This window comes from Lithobates pipiens, unplaced genomic scaffold, assembly GCF_037356315.1.
Source record: "Lithobates pipiens isolate NorthernLeopardFrog02 unplaced genomic scaffold, aLitPip1_a1.2 Scaffold_1, whole genome shotgun sequence".
Classification (NCBI taxonomy): Eukaryota; Metazoa; Chordata; class Amphibia; order Anura; family Ranidae; genus Lithobates; species Lithobates pipiens.
Genome location: NW_027507685.1, coordinates 89,373,143 through 89,386,857, shown reverse-complemented (window position 1 = coordinate 89,386,857; position 13,715 = coordinate 89,373,143). Strand labels below are relative to the sequence as shown.

The 13,715-nt window shown below is 44.6% G+C and overlaps 1 protein-coding gene across 10 annotated transcripts in view; it reads left to right on the top strand.

Annotated features, from left to right (window-relative positions):
* The window catches only part of CLCN5 (chloride voltage-gated channel 5), a 138,385-nt gene that overhangs the window by 9,497 nt on the left and 115,173 nt on the right, over positions 1-13,715 (top strand). For 4 of the 10 annotated variants that reach the window (XM_077465141.1, XM_077465147.1, XM_077465145.1 and 1 more), the window contains exon 3: positions 2,436-2,575. The exons of the other annotated variants lie outside the window; for them this stretch is intronic. The gene's annotated coding sequence lies outside the window, so the exon portion shown is untranslated. The remainder of the gene's footprint in view (positions 1-2,435; positions 2,576-13,715) is intronic. 10 annotated transcript variants of the gene reach the window in all.

The window sequence follows — 13,715 nt, the reverse complement described above, 5'->3', positions numbered from 1 at the left end:
ATTTCATGACCCTTTTTATTTATTTTTATTTTTTTTCACCATTTAAGCAATACAATTTTATTTTCCGTCACATCTACACAATTTTAGATTTTGTTTATTCTTTTTTGGATGGCTTTTTTTTTTTTTTTTTTTTTTTTCCCGGGTGTTTTTTGTGTGTAAACTTGCCACAACAACATTATTGTATTTTTGATATTTTGTTTTTCTTTTTTTAATCTACAGGAGGTTATTTATTGTTGGTACCCCTTGTTATTCATTTCACTTTGTTTTTTTGTTTGTTTGTTTTTTAAATGTACCTGCCTGCTCACAAATAAACTGTACTTTTTGAAGGAAAACACATACACAAGTATTTCATCAAACAAAAAAAAACCCTTTTATTTTGGTCGCAATAAAATAAAAAGAGGAATGCAGCGCTGGAGAAACTTGTTACTTTGGTGCAGCCTTTGGCCCCCAGGGCACACGTGAACAAATTAGAATATCAAAAATTGGTGGCCTGAGGAGTACATATTTCAGGGAGAGAAGTCTGGTCCCGAAGTCCTAGAGAATAGGAAAGTCAGATGCCATTTATGTCCCCAGGATGTGGATCTTCAAGAGGCTGTATCTTCTGGCAGACCAGACTGAACCCAGGCCATCACTCACTCATCTTCCTTCGGCACTTCCCACCAGGCATCCTTCGAGGCTGTGGCTCGGCTCCTGTAGTTGGGGCAGGAGGAGGGCGTTGGTCGACCTCCTGGCTGCCACTTGCCACAGCCTCCCCCCGACTGAGGTCTTCCTGTGTATGAAAAGGGGACATGGTTTTAGTTTTTTGCTCATCAATCACACCATTTTGTGCTCCTGGCTTTTGCAAATTGAATGTTACCAAATAGAACAGACTATCATTCTGAGCCCAGCATTTTTCATTCTTGTACCAATCATTTTTGGTCACTACTGTCTATTGAGATGTAAACCACTTTGATAAATCACAACTTACTGATCAATAAGAACATCTAGTTAACATCATTAAATGTAACACAAGAAATATGTTCAACAATGCAATACCTGTCTCAAGCTGGGCCCCACCACATGTTGCTGCCTGGAAGGCCCAGGTTGGACGTTGGAAGCCTCAGCTGGGGTTGAAGGATGCTTTGAAGGAAGACAGGAGAGTGGTGGCCTGGGTACCCCCTGGTCTACCAGAAAATGCAGCCTCTCAAAGTAAACCATCCTGGGGTAATAAACGGCATCTGTATCTCCTGCTCTCAAGGACTCCAGGTGCTTCTTTCTCTCCCTGAGATATGTAATCTTCATGGCCCCAATTTTCCTATTCAGATAGGCCATGTCTGCCGTGGGGACCATGATCCGCACCAAAGAAAGCAGTTTCTCCAGCGCTGCGTTCCTCTTTTTAATGTCGGCATAAAACTCGTTGTGGAACTGCCACAGGCAGGGCATCTCCTTTGTAGAGTTCGAGGAATAGCCCCATAAAATTTGGGTTTTTCAATGGATCCATATTGTCTGCAAGACGCAACACAAGACAAACCCTCAAATACTAATAATGCCATTAAAAACCCTCCTAATCTTGTCCCAACATCGGCCTAGATAGAAGCAGTCTAGTCTAGTGATGCACCAAGTTAAAAATGTTACCTTCGTTTGCACGTTCGTCGCGTCCGCGCCTCACTCTCTTCCCAGAGCGTACGGACGATACACGCGTGCTGCGTTTTTATATACAGTGTGCATGCGTGAAACTCCACCCGCCCCTGACGTTCTTTCTAGACTATTCCCCGCCCCTTGGCTTCCAGCGCAGTGGGGAGAGCACATGGTGGAGAGAACGCAGGTGCGCACTAATAATGGTTCGACTAACGAGGAGGAGGGTGAGGAAAGCCCGGAGCCTGAAAAACGTCCCGATCCAGGAAGAGAAGATTTAAGACCTCAAATATGTCTTTTGGAGATGGTGGACATATTAAACAGGACCGACTATGATGGGAAGTATGGCCCTTACCCAAACCCAAATATCAGAAAGGCCAAGATCATGTCTAAAGTTGTGAAGAGTCTTCATAAGAATTTTGGGGTACGACGATCCAAGGATCAACTGAGAAAACATTGGTCAGACCTGAAACTGAGGGAGCACGATCAGTACAGAAGGATCAAGCGTGTTCTTAAAAAAAAAAAAAAAAAGTAAGTAGTTGTCGTGTGTTCATATGATTATTCTTGCTTGCATACTGCTCCATGTGCTTTGATTTCATGTTGTGCATTTTAAAATGGCCACTCTAAAGTTCATGGTTTCATTCGTTCGTAAGAAACATCGTTCTGCAGGGAAGTATTCCAGCTTAACAAAGTGTCCCCAATAATGTTCTCACACTGGAACTCGGCCAAAAAAACGCAATTGTACAACACTTCCAAGCAATGTTTCAGATTCCTATTTCTGCCCTCTGTGTGCTAATTATTCTTTGTTTACATTCTCATAGGGGAGAGAAGACTCAGCAAGTATGCACCAGGGACCACACCCCTCCCAAAGAAGGGCAACTTCCAAAAGCAGAAACAGAGGAGCAGCAGGAGGAGGAGAAAGGAGAGATCGTGGAGGTTGGACAAATTGTCACCACAACAGGTGAGTGTCGGAGAACATAGCTTCCGGTAAGCTTATCAATGTATGTCACCATATTTTTATTACATGGTGTGTTTTTTTGTTTTGTATTTCTCGAAATTACAAATTTGGAACATGCACAGAGTGTGTAAACATGCGCTATCTCCCATCATGGGGGATCAATGTACATGTTTTGTGTAAAGTGTCTGAAATGAAGGGGTTGCAGCCCCAAAGCATGTACGTTGATCCCCCCATGATGGGAGATGGCACATGTTGACACACTGTGTGCATATTCCAAATTTGGATTTTTCAGGGGTGAAACCCCATGTGATGAAGGCAATATCAGCCCAGTTTGTATATACTCATGTCTGATATTGTCTTTACTTTTCAAAGTTGAACTTTGTAAGTTCCTGTGTTCTGTATTTTACGGTTTGATACATGCCTGTTTACACAAAAACACCAAGTAAACAAAATTTGGATTAAACTCTGTTTTTGATACACACACACACACACACACACACACACACACACACACACACACACACACACACACACACACACACACACACACTTTCTTGGTTTTCTGTAAAAACCTTTTCGAAACGCACATGTGAATGTGCTTGTATTAAAAAGTTTAATTATCAACAATGTGTGGCTTCCTTTTTCATTGCGCATAAAATGTATTTGTAGTCAAATTTTAGTTTGTGCTGAGAAGGAGTGTGATTTACTAAAGGCAACTCCACTTTGCACTCCAAGTGCAGTTTCAGGTGTACTTTTGCAGTGCACTTGTAGTGCATAGTGGATGTGCCTTTAGTAAAAAACACCCACAGTGAGGTGTACATTTGGACAATCATGCCATTTTCCTGCCATGGTGCAGAAAATGAGCACGATTTTGGTCACTAATGCACTACATACATTAGTTACAAAAACAAGTGTGTGTGTGTGTGTGTGTGTGTGTGTGTGTGTGTGTGTGTGTGTGTGTGTGTGTGTGTGTGTGTGGCAGACCCACAACATAATAAGATTATCTGAAGAAGAGACTGTCCCCTCATCTCGCTCTGAACTTGGGTTTGCACTGTTGGTGAAAAAGGCACAACTTGAAAAAAACTGGCAAAGTGGGAGGCCACAATCTGCCATTCCTGTGGCGTTGAAGGACACTGTGTAGTGAAACAAGAACAAAAATTAATCATTTGACAAATCAACATTGCAAGCAGATTAGACGCCAACATTTTTGGTCAAAATTAATATAACATTTAGTATTTAAAGCCTAAAGTATAAGGTCCCCTTATGAGAGTCATCACCCCCCCCCCCACCCCAATCTGATGGGCCCTTGCTAAAAAATGAGGGGGATGTTTAGGACAGGTAACCCTCTCCACTTGATTGAGAGCTGAATGCCTAAATAATGTGTGATACTTTGGGAAGCCCCTCCTTAGTTACACTATTGGCAGCCCACCGGACAGGTAATAAGTGTCATAATACCAAAAAGAAAACAAAATGGAAGCACATTCAGACATTCTGCTATTACATATCAAGATAATTGATAGGTTAAAAATAAAAAATATAGCATTTGAAAGTATTGAGGCAGGCCCTTGCACTACATGCTTAGGTGAATTCATCCATAAATGTGATCATCAAAAAGGTAGGTATAGTGTGTATTGGGTTTGGTCAAGTCATCAGATAGAGGATTGCTAGCAGTTGGAGGGAGGGGGGTTACTAATGAGTTTGGCACAACACCAAAAATTTAAAAAAGGTCACTCTGCATGAATTGAAGCACATACATCACATTTTTAGACATTTTAGGGTGTGTTTAGGGAAAAGCAATACTATGGAGCTGACAAAAGACATTGGTAAGTGACTAGACTATAGTTTTATGGGCCAAGAAGAGCAAGGTGGGGAAGTTAGTGAGGCAAATATGCCTGAGGATAAAGGGGCAGAGCATATGAATTGGAGCATATTGCAATTATGGTAATTAGGGAATGAGGAAAGAAATACATAGAATGTGATGTTTAAGGAGAAAACTTGGCTTCATATAGTCCTTCTGCAGGACCTGAATGATGGCAGAACAGGTCTCTGGAATAATGATCCCCAGAGCCTGGGGGGAGATGCCTGTAGAGAACTTGAGGTCCTGAAGGCTTCTCCCTGTCGCCAAGTAGCGCAACGTGGCGATGAGCCTCTGCTCCGGAGTGATGGCTTGCCGCATGCAGGTATCCTTCCTGGTGATATAAGGGGTCAGCAAAGGCAACAGACAGTGAAAAACGGGGTCCGTCATCCGGAGATAATTCCTGAAATCATCAGGATTATTCTCGCGGATCTCACGGAGCAAAGGCATGTGCAAGAACTGGTCACGCTGGCGCAACCAATTCTTGGTCCACAAACGCCTCCCCTCCCTGTTCATGGACCGGGCTTGTGTCAAAGTAAGAACCCCAACATGAAGCCCCTGCACAGCACAAACTCTACGACGAGTACGTAGACGAAACATGGTTTCAAAACGGTCGGCTGGTCAGAACAGACAATGGAAAGTGCCAATAAACAGCAAGGCCTGAAAGAACGACCTGAATAGCAGAAGCAAGCAGACAATAAAAAATGCCTTTCAAAGCGTACTATACAAAGATATAGTCCACAATGAGAAACAAATACTGACTGCACGCACTGATTATCAGATACGCAAAGACAAGCACAAACCGAAGAGCAGTAGCGATCTGAATCACAAATCTGAAAAGCGCGAATCGTCTCACCAAACTTCTACTAACACGAGATCAGCAGAAGGAGCCCAAAGGGTGCCGGACGTGGTGAACTTCCCTTTTCTAGTCCCGCTGTACACGGCTTACGTCACCGCGTTCTTGGCAACCGCAAATTCCGACAAATTGGTCCGACCGTGTGTATGCAACAGTTTCGGACTAAATCCGTAGGACAAAATCCAACGGATTTTGTTGGCAGAATGTCCGACCGTGTGTACAAGGGCTAATGCTGGATAACACATGAATGTGATTTTGCATGTAGTGGCCACAGGCCACATCCCTGGATTGTATAGAACATACAAAGGACTGGACCGGATGGGACTTTTAAGGCCACAAACAAACACTGAAGTGCATTAGAAATTTGATTTTTCACATATAGATCACATAATGGTCAATGGTTAAAAAGAATAATTTGTTTTGCTTTGTTTGTCACATGTATTATACCACATCTAGTGGTTTATGCCTTTAACCATTGATCATTGTTGTATGATCTGTTTATGTAAAAAGAAATCAATTTTCTGACTCACATCAGTGTTTGGCCTTAAAAGTTCCATCCAAGGGGGATTTGGGAACAGTCCTTTGTTCTAAAATAACTTAAGCCATAATACTGGCTTCAATCAAACAAAATGTGAAATAAAGAAATTACAATTACTTCAAAAAACATTCAGGTAACAGTTACTAACAGAGCCTAAGAACAGATAAGAGTGTAAATCCAAGGAGACAAGCGTTCGGATAGTTGTTGCTGTGAGCCTGAAGCTGGAATTGGTGCCCCTTCGCTTTGTGCAGCTTTGAAAAAGCTACCCAAGGTTCAGGTTGTGAATGTAGTGGCCACTGGCCACATCCCTGGATTGTTCCTTCCCCCTTGGCCTAGATCCCTGTTCCTTCCCCCTTGGCCTAGATGGGACTTTTTAAGGCCACAAACACTGAAGTGCATTAGAAATTTGATTTTACATAAAGATAGATCACTCACATAATGATCAATGGTTAAAAAGCATAATTTGTTTTGCTTTGTCACATATATTATACCACATCTAGGGGTTTATGCCTTTAACCATTGATCATGATGTGATCTATCTTTGTATATAAAAATAAATCAATTTTCTAACGCACTTCAGTGTTTGTGGCCTTAAAAGTCCCATCCAAGGGGGATTTGGGAACAGTCCTTTCTTCTAAAATAACTTAAGCCATAATACACTGGCTTCAATCAAACAAAATGTGAAATAAAAAATTACAATTGCTTCAAAAAACATTCAGGTAACAGTTCATCTTCACTGTCAGACAGTGTTGCCTAAGAACAGATAAGAGTGTAAAATCCTAGGACAAGAGTCTGGATTGTTGTTGCTGTGAGCCTGAGGCTGCAACTGGTGCCCCTTCACTTTGTGCAGCTTTGAAAAAGCTACCCAAGGTTCAGGTTGTGAATGTACTGTAGTGGCCACATCCCTGGATTGTATAGAACAAAGGACTGTTCCTTCCCCCTTGGCCTTTGGATGGGACTTTTAAGGCCACACTAAAGTGCGTTAGAAATTGATTTATTTTTATATAAAGATACATCATCACATACAATGATCAATGGTTAAAAAGATAATTTGTTTTGCTTTGTTTGCCACATGTATTATTATACCACATCTAGTGGTTATGCCTTTAACCATTGATCATTGATGTTGTGTGATCTCTTTTTATGTAAAAATAAATCAATTTTCTATTTCTAACAAACTTCAGTCAGTGTTTGTGGCCTTAAAAGTCCTATCCAAGGGGGATTGGGGAACAGTCATTTGTTCTAAAATAAGCTATAGTAGTACTCTGGCTTCAATCAAACACATTTTAAAGAAATGACAATGAATGTAATCTAAAAACAATGTGAAAGAAATTACAATTACATTCAGGTAGGTACTTAGTATCATCATGATACTACCTGAATGTTTTTGAATGTAATTGTAATGTCAGATAAAGATTTTTAGCTAGAAACACGAGCCTATCCACATTTTGTGGCTTCAGTGCAGAACGGCGACAAGTGACAATGTTGCCCCCTGTGCTAAAAACCCTTTCAGAAGGGGAACTAGTTGCAGGAATGCAAAGGTATTTTCTGGCCAGTGCAGACAATCTCGGATACTGCTCCTTGTAATGCCGCGTACACACGATCAAACAATCGGGTGGAAAAGTCCGGCAAACTCAAGTCCGCCGGACAATGTGTGTAGCCTCCGGCATACTTTTTTGACCCGAAAGTACGGCGGACTTAGAAAGTAGTTTTGCACTCCAATCTTCCCACCGGACTTGCATTTCGGCGGACAATCCGGCCGTGTGTGTGCCAGTCCGCCGTACTTTTGAAATGAACGGACTTTTCCCGCCCGGAGAAAAGTCCGCTCATTTCGAGCGGGTCTCCAGGTAGGCAGGGCCCACGAAGGAAACGTCACTCGCCCCGCTGCCTGGTATGGACTTAAAGGTAGACCCAAACGCCGAAAAAAATCGGTGTGGGGGTCCCCCCCAGGTCCACATCAGACCCTTGTCCGAGCACGCTACCCGGCCAGCCAGGAAAGGTGGGGATGAGTGAGCGCCCCCCCCCTTCTGAGCCGTACCAGGCCGCGTGCCCTCAACATGGGGGGTGCCTTGGGGAAGGGGGGGGCCGCGCAGCCCACCCCACCCCAAAGCACCTTGTCCCCATGTTGATGAGGACAAGGGCCTCTTCCCGACAACCCTGGCCGTTTGGTTGTCGTGGTCTGCGGGCGGGGGGCTTATCGGAATCCGGGAGCCCCCTTTAATAAGGGGGCCCCTGGATATTGGCCCCCCACCCTATGTGAATGAGTATGCGGTACAATTTACCCCTACCCATTCACCTGTGAAAAAAGTACAAAAAAAAAACACAACACAGGATAAAAATTGTTTATTGCACAGCTCGGGGGGTTTTCTCGCCGGACTCCTCCACTATCTTCTTCTAGCTCTTTTGCTAGCGGAGGAGCCCGGCTTTCTTCCTCGCCGCCGCCCTTCTTCCGACTTCGGGGGTCTTGTCCTCCTCTTCGGTTCTTCTGCCGGGCCACCGCGCCTTCTTATAGCTCTTTTACAGGCGGTGGCCCAGTCTATTGTCGCCGCCTTCTGTTCTTCTGTTCTTCTCTTCTTCTTCAGATGTTGACTCGTCGAGTCCTCCGCTCACAATGGCTCTGACACGACGCGCGGCGACTTATATAGGGACATCGCCGGATGATGTCCCCGCCTATTATAATGTTACAGTCCCAGCATCCTCTGGAACTGTGACACCATAATGGGCGGGGACATCATCCGGCGATGTCCCTAATATAAGTCGCCGCGCATCGTGTCGGAGCTATTGTGAGCGGAGGACTCGGAGTCAACATCTGAAGAAGAACAGAAGGCGGCGGCGACAGAAGACCGAAGAGGGGGACAAGACCCCCGAAGTCGGAAGAAGGGCGGCGGCGAGGAAGAAAGCCGGGCTCCTCCGCTAGCAAAAGAGCTAGCAGAAGATAGCGGAGGAGTCCGGCGAGAAGACCCCCTTGATGTTGAGGGCACGCGGCGTGGTACGGCTCGGACAAGGGTCTAATGTGGACCTGTGGGGGACCCCCACGACGATTTATTATTTTTTTTTTTTTTTCAGCGTTTGGGTTCCCCTTTAAGTCCATACCAGGCAGCAGGGCCAGCGACTTTTACTTCACGGGCCCCACCTACCTGGAGACGCGCTCGAAATGAGCGGACTTTCCTCCGCGTGTGTGGGCGAGTCCGTTTATTTCAAAAGTAGGGCGGATAGTACGGCGGACTTAGTACACCGTATTAGTCCGCTGAAAAAGTGCCGTGTGTGGGCAAGTAGCCCGTTTGGAAAGTCCGACGGACAGTCTGGCGGAAAGTCCGCCAGACTAAGTCCGTCGGATAGTCGGCTACGTGTGTACGCGGCATAAGTCTTCCACCAGACTAAGGGATCATCTTCACTGTCAGTGTTGCCTAAGAACAGATAAGAGTGTAGCTCCAAGGACACGTTTTCGGATTGTTGATGGTGTGAGTCTGAGGCTGGATCTGGTGCCCCTTCACTTGCCGATTTGAAAAAGCTACCCAAGCTCTTTCGAGCCTTCTTAACTGTTTTGACATCTCCTCTTTTAGTCTGTTCTGGACAGCAGTTTTGTTATCTTCATTCATTAATATAAGTCATCTTAAACCTGGGATCAAGGGTTATGTCGAGAAGGTCTTGTGTTTTTTGGTCCTGATATTTTTTTCCTCCAGATACTCCATTATCTTTGATTTCATTGTGCAAATAAGATCAGAGTCATCTTCCTTAACAGCCAAAACAGAAGACTGAAATAGGTGTAGAGCAGGTTTCACAGAAGAGACACTGACATATTGCTCTCCTGAAAGAGCATCTGTGAAGTCTGCCAGTGGGGTGAGAGTCTTGTCCACAGCCTCCAGGATCTCTAGGTCTTGCCATGTTGGCAAGAGGTGCCTAGCCTTGAGGTCAGAAGAGAGGACATGGGTGATGGCAGCTTGCTGCTCAGGTATCCTTCTCACCATAGCCTGCCTAGATCCCCACCTTGTTGGGCACTCTGTCTTGAGCTTGTGGTCTGGTAAACAGAGTTGTTTTTGTGCCTCAGAAAGCTCCCTCTTCCTCCTCCAACTATAGCTAAAACACCCGACAAGCTGTTTGCACAAACCCATAGCACGCTCAATTCGTGAGTCCTTCTTTGCATTCTCTATTGCGAGATGAAGCCTATGGCCAAAACACTGCAATCGTGTCCAGTGATTTATGGATATGGCCTTTACAATGTTGCTTCCGTTGTCTGTAGTGATGCACACAAGATTCTTCTCCAATTTCCAGTTGATGAGAGCATCCTTTAATCCCTGTGCCAAAGCTTCGCCAGTGTGGTCCTTTAGGGAAAAACCTAGTTTGTAGGCACCGACTTGTCATCTCAAAATCATCATTAATGAAATGGATTGTTAAACTCATGTATGGTTCCATTGCTCTGCTGGACCATAAATCTGAAGTTGCTGCAAAATTAACTACATCTTGCAATTCCGTTGCCACTCTTTCACGACATTTGACGTACAGACCAGGGATTGCAACACGTGAAAATTAAGTACGAGAGGGCAATTGAAAGCGCTTATCAGGGGTTTGAATTAGTTTTTTAAACCCCTCTTTTTCAACAGTGGTCATGGGAGCCATGTCTTTAGCCAGGTGAAATGTGATTGCTTCTGTTATTTCTTTGCTTCTGAGAGCGTTTGCCGAGTACGGTGTTGCATTAAATAATGTTCCTTTTAATTGATGTTTGTTTCGTATGCTTGCACTCCTTGCAGGTAATTTGTGATTGAGCACTGGCAGTATTCTTTTTCCCTACCGTCTCATATTCTTGTATGTGATTACGTTTCAGGTGATTAAACAGATTGGTGGTGTTACCCTTTGGTGCACAAACAACGGCTAAACATTGCTTTCAGTAGATGGTTTGCTGAGTGTCATCTGGTTTGAATCCGAAATAAGCCCACACTTGGGAATAAGCTCCTTTTTTGGAACAAAAACATCTGAGTTTTTAATTTTATCAGACTCACTTGTGCATTGCTCTACCTCTGAGTCTGTGCCTGTGGCAGCCTCTGCACTGTCTGCACCTGCCTCACTAATTTTTCTACGGCCAGGCACTGCAGGCACCCCCAGTAATTATGATGATACAGAAGACCCCACCTGGGCTAAAGAGTCCTGTGTATATTCTCCAAATTGCTAAGGTGCTGTTGCAGCTCTCTCTTTCGGTTATATTCAACTGGGTGTGATGTGGTGGACGGAAGCAGATAGATCTGTTGACAATGTTCATGTTGTATGTACCTAGAGAAAACAAATTGAGAGCGCACACTGTCATTTGCCTTTAGTTTGAAAACACTGTCTTAAGTTGCAGCTAGCTATATGCACATTGCACATGCATGCACTATTGCACTTGGCACTGACATTTAAAAGGCAACAAACAGAGTGTGTGTGTGTGTGTGTGTGTGTGTGTGTGTGTGTTTTTTTTTTTTTTTTTTTTTTTTTTTTTTTTTTTTTTTTTTTTTTTTTTTTTCTTCTGTCACACAACCTGGTGCTGTCATGGCTGGGCCCCAAACTGCTTGCAGATGACAGTCGGACAGGCTAGGCTATTAAAGAGGGGCATGTGAGGAGTGGACTTAAAATACTGGCAACAACCACTGTCCCTTAACCACTTGCTTACTGGGCACTTAAACACCCTTCTTGCCCAGACCAATTTTCAGCTTTCGGTGCTCTCACACTTTGACAATTACTCAGTCATGCAACACTGTACCCAAATGAATTTTTTTGTCCTCCCCCCCCCCCCACAAATAGAGCTTTCTTTTGGTGGTATTTGATCACCTCCCTGGGGTTTTTATTTTTTGCGCTATAAATGAAAAAAGACTGAAAATTTTGAAAAAAAAACACATTTCTTTGTTTCTGTGACAGAATTATGGAAATTATTAATTTTTCTTCATAAATTTTGGCCACAATTTATACTGCTACATATCTTTGGTAAAAATAACACAAATGAGTGGATATTATTTGGTCTTTGTGAAAGTTAGAGAGTCTACAAGCTGTGGTGCCAATCGCACAAAATTGATCACATCTGATGTACTGGTGGCCTATCTCGCTTCTTGTGACCCGAACAAGCCAGGAAAGTACAAATAACCCCCAAATGACCCCTTTTTGGAAAGTAGACATTCCAAGGTATTTAGTAAGAAGCATGGTGAGCTTTTTGATGTTGTTTTTTTTTTTTTTTTTTTTTTTTTCCCCCCACAAAATTGTCATTGTAATAGGTTATTTCTCTCACATGGCATGTGTATACCACAAATGACACCCCCAAAAAAATTCTGCTACTCCTCCTGAGTATTACAATACCACATGTGTGGGACTTTTTCACAGCCTGGCCACATAGAGAGGCCCAACATGCAGGGAGCGCCATCACGTGTTCTAGGAGCATAAATGACACATCTAACTTGTTGACTACCTATTACACTTTTGAAGGCCCTGGAGCACCAGGACAATGACACGTGACACTGATGACAGATGGCACTGATACGTGGCAATGATGACACGTGGCACTTATACATGGCACTGATGACAGATGGCACTAATACGTGCCACCTATGACAGATGGCACTAATACGTGGCACCGATGACGCATGACACTGATGGCAGATGGCACTGATGACAAATGGCACTTATACGTGGCACTGATGACAGATGGCACTTATACGTGGCACTGATGACAGATGGCACTGGGGACAGATGGCACTAACAGGTGGCACTGGGGCGGATGGCGCTGGGGGAGGATGGCACTTTTTTTTTACTTTTACACTCACGGCCGCTGCAGCCGTTCATCTCTCCCTCCTCACACGCTGTCTGTTTGAGGAGGGAGAGCGGCGCTGAGAGATGATCTCGTATGTTTACATATGAGATCATCTCCCATTGGACACGCCGATCGCGCTGTAAACGGCCGCTGTGATTGGCCGTTTACAGCGATCTGTGTTTGCCTGTCTCCGGGGGACATGGCAAACACAGAACTTCCCCCATGCGTGCCCGCGGCGGCGCGCATTGTGGAAGTAAATAACAGGACGTCCAGGGACGGCCCCCCCGGACGAAAGCGCCTGCTCTACAGCCGTCATTTGGCTATAGGGCGGGCGTGAGGAGGTTAATATATTATGAATATTACCACAGTCTGAGTCAGCTAGCCTAGTACTAGTAGTACTCACTCATATTATGAATATTACCACAGTCATCTACCCCCCCGAGACCCAGACTGAGACTCTTTGGGTCGCACTAGCTGACTACTATGGTAGTAATCATAAATAGGGGGATATCTGGGGGTAGCTAAGCTGACTCAGTCTGTCACTGTGGTAATATTCATAATATGGGTAGCGTAGCTGACTCAGAATGTCACTGTGACAGTGAGTGTAACTGTGCTTGCTGCTGTGCTGTGGTAATAATCATAATAAGGGGCAGTGGTCGACTCCTCGCTCGGCTCAATCACTCACACACAGGCTCACACAATATACATGAATATACAATATACATGTGGTAAAAGGAGAAATCGACACTCACGTGTTGGAATTGGAAATCGGATCCGTGGCGTGCACATACTGCTGTGCTGTGTTCATTTCCCGGCCACAGTGAGGGTACCGCCCATGCCCAGGCATCACGACTTCCAGTTCCACTCCAGCGGTGTGTGTGTGAACTGCTCCGCATCTCGCTCTCCAATGACTGACATCAGTTCCGGATGCTGACGTCGGCGTTACGCGGCGCCTCTTACGTAGAACTGGCGGGAATATCGAAATCGCGGGTCATCCAGCCTGGAGATCGCGAGGGGAGACAATCGAGATCGCGATCTTATTACGATTAATCGCGCAGCTCTACTTTCCATGCATCCCCCAGTGCAGGCAGTCTCATTCGTGTCAATAGGGACTCGGGCTCCATT